Genomic DNA, 9,010 nt, shown 5'->3' on the forward strand with positions numbered 1-9,010 from the left:
AATTCCAAATACCCTTGTTTGAGTTTAGCTATTCCCGTAAATATAATTTTTTGCTATTAAAGTTATTGTAAACCATTTAGTAAGGTAAGGGGGTAAGTGAACTATTTAATACCTTAATAAATGCTTTCCTACGCTCTTTAGGTAGGCGGATCCTTAAGGTAAAAAGGTTTAATTGACAAAACAATGTAGGTAAGATAAGCCGGCAATTGAATCCTCAACTTCGGGGAAAAAGTTAAAGAATTTTTTTTACACGCCCTTTTCCCTAGTAAACGATAACACATTAGTTATATTTTATTTTTTAAATAGTTTATAATTCAAATTTAGTAGAGTAAATATTTCAGGGGAGGAGTGAAACATACTGAATGATAATAAAGTATCCCAAACATTCTAAACCCTCAGTCCAACAAGAAGTTCCGGAATAATTGGAAAAACACAAATAAAAAAGTTATTAACCCCAATTTATATATTTTTTTTTGCTCTTTACTTATAATTATGTATCTATATCTTTATTATAACGTTCTTATTTTTTTTTAAAGGAATAATGACTAATGTATTTGGATGAAAATTTTTGTATTTATATTTTTCCTATTATTCCGGAAAATGCTTGTTGTACTGAGGTTTAGAATGTTCTGGACACTTTATAATCATTCAGTTTGTTAGAGTGTATTTATCAGAATTTTGTTTGTGGGGAAGTTTTAAACATAACCACCGGAACTCGTCCTTGAGATAGCGCGATAATGCTCTAACCTCCGAGCTACGGTGACAAGTCACGTTTTCGGTCGGTAAATTATGTATACAACTTTTGTTAACTTTTAATTAGTTAGATATCCTACCACGTTAAAAGGTAGACGTCCACCTTAAGGGTATAGAAAATCATTTATAAAAGTACCTTCTTAACATAGCTAAACAATCCGTAGTGATTAGGCTACTATAACTACAATGGCGGTCGCGTAAAACTTTTAGTAACCTGAGGTGTCTGGGGCATTGGTGGTAAATTTAGTCGACCTTATATTAAAATGTCCTGACCAAACTTAAATATGTCCAACTTTAGTCCAACACTAGTATGAAATAAACCGCCTTGGTTCAGAGAGTATTAACGTTTACTTAACCAAGTATACCATAACTATTAACCTCGCCTTCACTAAGTGTTATCGCCTAGGTAGATATTATAAGTTTTGAAGATAAAATGCGCAAAACTAACTATTGGAATTTGTTAATAGGGAGGTTGTACACGTAACCAGCTAACAGAAAAATTTGAGTTGGCATTACCTGGGAATCAAGCCGCGGCCTTGAGATTGCGCGAAAATTTATCAAAAACTACTTGCACAAAAATAAACCCCACAGAAATAATAAAAGAGAAACCAATTAAAGATATCAAACTATTATTTTGATAAAACGCAATTTTAAAAGTTTGGCAGGGGCTTATAATCTTAAATTTAGTCTAAACAAATATACTTAAATGGAAATGCTTTTTTCGCCAGTTGTAAAAGTATAAAAACGGCTTGATTGCCTAAAATACAACAGCCTTCATATCTTTTGTTCTTGCCCTCTCCCAGTTAATGCCATTGCAATGCTCTTGCCGCCGAGGTACAGTGACAACTCACATTTTTGGTCGATCAATTACGTTTACAAATTTGTTACTAACCGCATAGCGGATGTTAAATGATATCTATCATACAATAATCTCTTGCCACCAATTTAGTATCGTATCAACCTTTTTTTTGCTTCCCACCGCTTGCGGAATAGGCACATAGTTGACTTCTCGTTTGATGGCAACAACTTTTACAGAGCTGGGTTGCTTGGAAATTTTTATGTCAGCAAGAAAAGAGACCCACTCCTTGATAGTGAATTTGAATATTAATACCATCTTTTTGTTGAACTTAAGTTGCGGCTGAATTCAAATAAGCTTTTTCAAATTCTAACAGCTGGTATCATGGCTATTGTTGTTGGAAACAAAGGATTAAGGGGTAAATATATATGCTGTCATAGCTTTTAGTAATTTGCTTAAAAAGAAGTAAGATGGTTTTTGGTTTTTTCGAAGCTATAATAATAAAAAAAGTTGGAGCTCTACAGAAGAGTTGGAGTTTATTAGCAAAATTAAAAACGCTATGTTAACCTTCAAGCTTTTAGGTAACTAAAAAAAATTGGATCCTCCTATTGAAATTATTTGGAGCTAAAGATGATGTAATTTTCAATGTTAAGGACTTTTCACAAGAGAATATTCATCATAACTTCAATTTATGCCGTTAACTTCTGTTTAAGAACTTTTCTTATAAAAAAAAATAAACTGCTTTTTCCATAAGGTAGTGGGTTAAAAAAAAAACAATTGCTACACTACAACTAAAAATTTATTTGAGAAGTTTAAAAGAGGATCATCCATGTTCGAAACTCTGGTTCTCAGTGATTATTTATAGACATAATATCATTGTTAAAAACAAGAAAGCGGGGAAGGATACTTAACTAAAAGTTTAAAAAAGCTAAAGTCCGCTTGTGGGTATAATGTAAAATTTCGACTTTTATCTTGTCAAGCCCCGAGATATCCCTATTACTCTAAAAAAAAAAATCTAAATCTTATTTCTACTTTTGTAAAGCGGAAGTATCGGCCGAGAACCTTAACAAAACCTTTTTAGGGGTTATGAATACCTTTTTTTCCTTTGATAGCCCGTAACCTGCTTAACTCTATCGTTTATGAAATAATGCTAATAGAGTTTCTTTTTAAAGGGTTTTTTAATATACATTTACTTCCAAAAAGAACTTTCTGGCCTTATAAAAGTTTACGTTAAAGGCATTCTATCCCTTTCCTTGGCCTTCCGAAAAAAATGAAGAAAATAATGTTTTCGGATGAAATTATAAAGAAAACGTTGTTTTCTTTAGTAAATAACCGTAGTTCTCTTACAACGAAAGAGAAGGGCTAAGCAAAGAGATTAAAATTTTACTTTTTAAACTCAACAAAGATAAGAAATTAAAAGAACATAATGAAATTTCTTTTTCTAGGATTCTCCAGGGATTTTTCTTTCTTCAGCAAGTAAAACCCTCCTACCGCCCGTCGTTTAGGTGTATGACCCATATTGCAATGTCCAAGTTCAATCTAAATAAATCTGCGTTGTTAACTAAAATAATGTGATTGTCGCACGGTCTATTAATGTAAAATTAAAACAGTTGAAAGTGACAAATTTATTAGGAAAAAATATACGAGGTTATTTACACTTCGGAGACTTTCTGCAAGAAAAAAGATGTTTTTATTATTATTATTTAAAATAGTAACAAGAAATGAAGAAATAAGACACCCACGGGGCCCTCCGATACCGACAATTTTAAAAAATCTTAGCTTTTATTCTAAGGAAATTCAGAGATAATTTTTTCTTTTGCAGGCCTAATATCCATTTAAAGGATACTTTTAATTTTTTGTTTTTTTGTTTATTATTGTTCGAGCAGCCGGGTTATAAACCGGAACGGCTAGATCCTTGAGAACTATGCAGAAGGTGGCGGGCAAGGAAACAAAAAAAAAAGCACGATGGGCGTGTTATATATCGCCTTTTAGAAATATACAAGTATCTAACGGCTACTGAAATCCTGGCTGAAAACCGTCATTGGATCACTTGTCTAAGCGAAAGGTAAAATGCTGTAAGGACATACGCTCGATCTTTAATACATTAAAGGAATTTTTTGTCCCGTCGATGTTTGCACTGCTGAAATTCTCTTACTTTATTGGAGTACGCTGTTGGCGACTGCGATTTGCGGTAAAATGAGCTCGCAACGTGATGTTTGGTACCCTATAAGCCCGATTCCTTGAAAAGCTAATAAAGGGGCTTCTTTTGAAAGATCATAGCTTACAAAAATGTTGAAGACAAACTTGTGTTCAAACTGCGTATACCGTCACATAGCAAAGAAGGCCACTGTGCGCCTAAACTGATAATGTAAAGAAAAACTAAAAGAAGCTTTGGAGGCAAGCAAAAACAGTCGCGCCTTCTGGAAAGACTTCAGGTGAGTCAGCTTTCTCTAGCACGATTTACGGCTAACCATAGCTCAACTGCGATACTGTAGCCGAAAGCGATGAAGATATAGTGAAACTCTAGATGATCTTGCTTCTCAGTATTCCCCGCCTTCCCCCTCAACTGTCCATAATGCGCCTCTTAGGCGAAGTTTTTTTTTCGGCAAAAACGAATGATGCCTTAGGGCAATACACCACAGCTGATAACTGATCAATAGGCAACGCGCTACCAAGCGAATGGCGCCCAGCGCTGACGGCATAATTAACTTAGTGTTAAACAAATGCCGAGGGTGATTATGGTTCTGTGCTAAGCAGCCTTTTGATTACAATAGGCAGATTGGTTGTAGAGGTCATAATGAATCGTTTCAAGACGGTTGTGGACGCTCCTATAATTTTACGTAAGGTTTCCCTTAAATTTTGAAAGGACATTTAACTATTTAACATCTTTTTTACCTAACCGAGCGGATAACTTGAACTTTTAATTATAAGAAAGTTAAGGACTGTCTTTCTCAGCGTCGAGAAGCATTTAATCCAGTACAGCAAGAAGGCCTCTTATAAAGCTACGCATTTTTACCATCATGCGAGCTTCGAGACTTGTTGAAGGCAACGGCCGAGCCTTCAGCACGCTAGAGGGACTTGCATTGTGTCGCCTCGCCATCTCTGAGCGGGAGCCCCGCAAGACTCATTTCTATCATCACTGTCTTACGAGAGAGACGCCTCTTCCAGTCAAACCCTTATAAGCGGGTAGTCCTTTACGTTGACGACCCGATGATTCATTTGAAGTTGATCATCTATCATGTACGCCAACTTTTACACAGCTTATCTTGACGTACTTGCTAGCTGATATTATCATGGAAACCTTTTTATTAATTCAACAGAGAGCAAAGCGTTTTTCATGACAATGAAACGCACTACCCTGCCGACGCTGTTTACCCTTCGGCATAAAAAATACAAGTTGCTCTAGGGTATACCTTAGGGTCTTGTAGTGGCGTTCGCCCGTGATTTTCGAACTGTCAAAGATCAAGGTAGAGCGACTCAGGTCCTATATCCTGGAATTACTGTTTCTATTCAAGTCTTAAAGCTGAATTTAAGCATGTTAGCAAACCCCTAGTAGTAAGTTTTACCTACATTAAGCTTTACTTAAATTCCATTTTAAAAGTTGTATTTAACAAAAAATTAACAGCAAAAAAACTTAAAGTCCTCGGCAAACTTATAAAGAAAAATGTTATCTTAGTTGACTCAAAGGCGTAATTAATTTTATTGTCCTTTACTATATAAAGACAAGTTTGAATCATTAACAAAAATTTTGTTAAACTTATTAATCTCTTAAGAGTTCAATGAACAAAACGAATAAGTAGTCTACACGTAGGCAGGTCAGCAGTACTAATTACTTCTTTATTAACCACTCTAAATTACCTATTTATCTTTTTAAGTAATTTTTACTTATATTTAAATATTTGACGTTAAATCCTGTATTATAGTAAAAAAAGGTGATTACTCAAAGAGGTTTTGTTACAATGCTATATTTAGACCAAAGTTTGTAACGTACTATCCAGGTAATCATGCACCAACCTAACCAATATAAGGTTAAGAGAATATATGGATTATCAAGTTCTTATAATAAAAACAAAATTAACTAAGGCCTAGAAAATGATCGTTTAGCATTAGTAATAAATATACCCACAGGGAAGGCTGGATGCTATGGCAAGTAATTTCTTATATAATAGCTACTATAAGATAACATTTTATCTAAGTTTAACTCGAAAAAAAAACACCGAATAGTTGAGAATTATAACGAACGGTTTAGAATAAAAGTAAAACGGCATAACTTTGAAAATTTGACAGTATAAATTTCCTCACTAACTGAAGGGGCTTGCGATATAAACCAGTGTCGGCGCAAATTTAATTAAAAATGTTGCTAAGGAATTGTTAATATATTAATAAGTATGAGTAGATCCTTTTGGGCTATGACAAACTCCTTAAGATAATGTTTTCTCCATAAGAGGGACATTTTGTTAGCGTGTTATGAGATTTAATTCTTCTTTAACAAGTACTTGAATACAAATGCTACTGTTCAAATAGAACTTATAGTAAAAATAATTTTTATATTGCTTGACAACACAAAATAGTTACTTTCTTAAAAATGATAAAATGAATCAAGCTCCAAAGTATATCTATTTATTTCGACATCATTCTTGACGCGTATTTGTTCTTTCTTAAGCTTTTGAACATTCTACATAACTTACACAAGCTTCCTTAAGCCTGATTGCTGCTAAAAACTGCAACATTTTTAAGTTAACTATCATTAGACTTTAAATAAGTAGACAATTTATGGTATCTTAAGGGTTAATTTAATCCACGTGCGCAAGAATTTCCTTTAGGGAGGCAGTTTTAAAAAGTAAGTTAGAGAATGGCCGGTATGGTGCGGTCGCTTGCCAGCGAATGATGGGCAGACCGAGCTCGGTAATTGCTTACGGGCTTAAGTTTTGGAACTCCGCTTCTTGTTACGGAAAACTTTCAATTATAAGTCATTTTCTTATAATGCTTTAATTTTAATGACCTTTTTTATTTTTTATCTTGAGTTTTTTGCATCTAATTTATAATTAAAAGCTGCTCGTGGGCTATTTATAACAAAATCCGCCCTCGGGATGGAGGAATTTTTTGATAAAACTCCGGTGAGAGAAACTTTACAATACGGTCGCGCTTGGGAGGCAAGTGAATTGAGGCTTAAGAGCAATACCGACCTACACAAGTTGTGGTAGTTAAGTAGTGTATTTGATTTTTATTGTTATAAATTTTTTGTTTAATCGTCTCCATACGCAAATAGGTATATTTTACTTAAAGAAAGAAATTTAATTCTTACTCATCGCTATGATGCTTACCGTGAAAATAAAAAAATGCGTGGTGGCGTAGAACGTTATAAAATGGTAGTGATTTGTTTGACTATTACTTAATTATTAACTTATATTTTAAAATATTATTATTATTCAGGTAAGACAATCAATGGCCAGAATTAAAAAGGTTATCAGCGAACGTGAAAAAGCTATAGATCCACCGGAAAAACGAAAAGTTATCGTAAAGGTTGTTAGATATGTGAGCAAACCTAAAAATATTATACGGCCACTCCTTAAACGGCGAGAACGGAAGAATAAGGACAGGAAATATAAAGCTATTCGTGTTAAGGGGAAAACTATATATATAAAGTACATCAATAGGAAAATTGAGTAATACTTTATTAAATATAAATAAAGCGCGACTCGTAATAAAGATTTGTTAAATATTCTATTGTTTTACCACCAACAGCCGAGTGCATCATATTAGTCCTCCACGAAGGCAATTTTCTTAGAGGGAATATCCTTTATATTTTTTAAAATAGAATTTTGGCTTCGCTTTGCCATCCAAGAAGGGTGCAAGCAGCTCTTTTCTAAAGCTTAAAGCACTATCTTAGTCGACGCACAGTTGTCGTACTGAGAAAGAGAGAGAAACCTTGTTGTGTTTGCACCTGGTCTCCGCTGTTACTGGTTCGCCTGACAAGGTGGTTAGCCTGAGAGCCGTACTTCTCTTCCCACTCTCTAAAATAAGCTTTAGCGTAACGACTGAAAAGAAAAAAAAACTAAAAACCTTCTCCTCTCCTTCTGTCCCTTTCGATTTGGTCTTAACCAAGTTAGCATAGTATTTATTGATAATTCTTTTTAACTTACTTTCGGTTAACAGGGACACTCTTATTGTACTGAATATTTCTTTTGCGATTCCTTGAAGTCAAATATGAATCATAAGACCTTTAAACATATCTCTTTCAGTCAGAGAAAAATACATTATATAGTGCTTAAGTCTCACCAGTTGTTATTTAGTTCTAGATACTTTTGTTTGACGGCTTTGGAATTTAAGACCCGGTAAATAAGAGCGGTGGGCCCACAAGTGTTAAAATCTTCTAAGTATTTTACACTGTTAAATAAAGTAAAATCTTTACTTCGGTCCAAATGATCAATAAGCAATTTGAAAAGTTCGTGCTTGTTAATAAGCTAGAATATATAAAGATTTGGTTGACCCAACTAAACAAAAGTTTGGTACAACCTTCATTTGTTTTAAAAGAAGTTTATAGTTTTCAAGTTTTTTAAAAAAGTTGGTTGTACTTTCTGCTTTGACAGAAGAATTCTTTAATTTAGAGTTTAAGAATTTAATTCTCTTTATAATTCTTAGTTTCTCAAAAAGACATGCTTTTTTAATTATCCGCTCTAGATGCTTGCTATGCTTAATCTATATTATAAAAATTAATTATCTTCGTAGAGGATATAGTGTCTATTGTATAAAGTTTCTAAGATTTTTTAATACATATTAAAAAAAAAAATAAAGAACCCGAAAGTCTTCGTAGTTTTCTCTCATAATATTTTTTGACGGTCTCATTATCTTCAAAAAATATTAAGTTCGTTAAATAAAACAGGAGCTAAGCAAGTTCAAAAAGATCAGAACGTAATTTATCTTAAATAGGGTAGCACTATGAAAACGTATTTATTTATTTATTAATTAATGACAGTTGCTCGGACGCTCGATCGAGTTACTCCAAATACTCGAGCTTTCAATAAGGAGTGGTCCTAGATATTATTTTTTTTACATAAACAAATAATAATAAAAAAACTGGTGCTTACGCGCGTCACGTGGTGGAGAGAACGTGCTCCTTCCCATGGCTCATATAAGTAAGTTCGCTTACCAGCAGGCGAGTAGTGTGCCTGGTGAGCCTGTCGTAAAGGACCAGGTCATGGCGTTGGAAGAGAATGTTTTAAAGGGTCCAGCTGAAGGCCCCGGTGAATGGCATCATTTCGCACAAACTACGGCGCCTTTGTTAGAACACGCAGCAATTTGTTCTTTCGCACTTGAAGTTCCGACGCTATCGCCGTGGAGTTGTAGGTCCAGGCGGTACATGCGTATGTCCTTATTGGCTGGATGTAAGACCAATACAATTGCCGTCTCTTTCGCAGAGAAAGCTTACTCCCTACCGCAAAGTAAAGGATAAAGCGCCTT

General features: G+C 34.3%; 2 long non-coding RNA genes across 2 annotated transcripts; one reads left to right on the plus strand and one right to left on the minus strand.

Annotated features, from left to right (window-relative positions):
- The first annotated feature begins 6,434 nt into the window (after positions 1-6,434).
- Positions 6,435-7,204, plus strand: LOC135119886 (uncharacterized). Its single transcript, XR_010278400.1, has 4 exons — positions 6,435-6,518; positions 6,602-6,749; positions 6,819-6,918; positions 6,983-7,204. It is a non-coding gene; the product is annotated as an uncharacterized LOC135119886 (long non-coding RNA).
- Positions 7,205-7,337: 133 nt separating this feature from the next.
- On the minus strand, positions 7,338-7,754 carry LOC135119889 (uncharacterized). Its single transcript, XR_010278403.1, has 3 exons — positions 7,613-7,754; positions 7,478-7,563; positions 7,338-7,421 (listed from the first exon to the last, which is right to left on the minus strand). It is a non-coding gene; the product is annotated as an uncharacterized LOC135119889 (long non-coding RNA).
- Positions 7,755-9,010: the final 1,256 nt, after the last annotated feature.

This window comes from Zophobas morio, unplaced genomic scaffold (assembly GCF_036711695.1).
Source record: "Zophobas morio isolate AGI-343-1 ecotype UQ-CSIRO unplaced genomic scaffold, CSIRO_AGI_Zmor_V1 ptg000314l, whole genome shotgun sequence".
In the NCBI taxonomy this organism is placed as follows: domain Eukaryota; kingdom Metazoa; phylum Arthropoda; class Insecta; order Coleoptera; family Tenebrionidae; genus Zophobas; species Zophobas morio.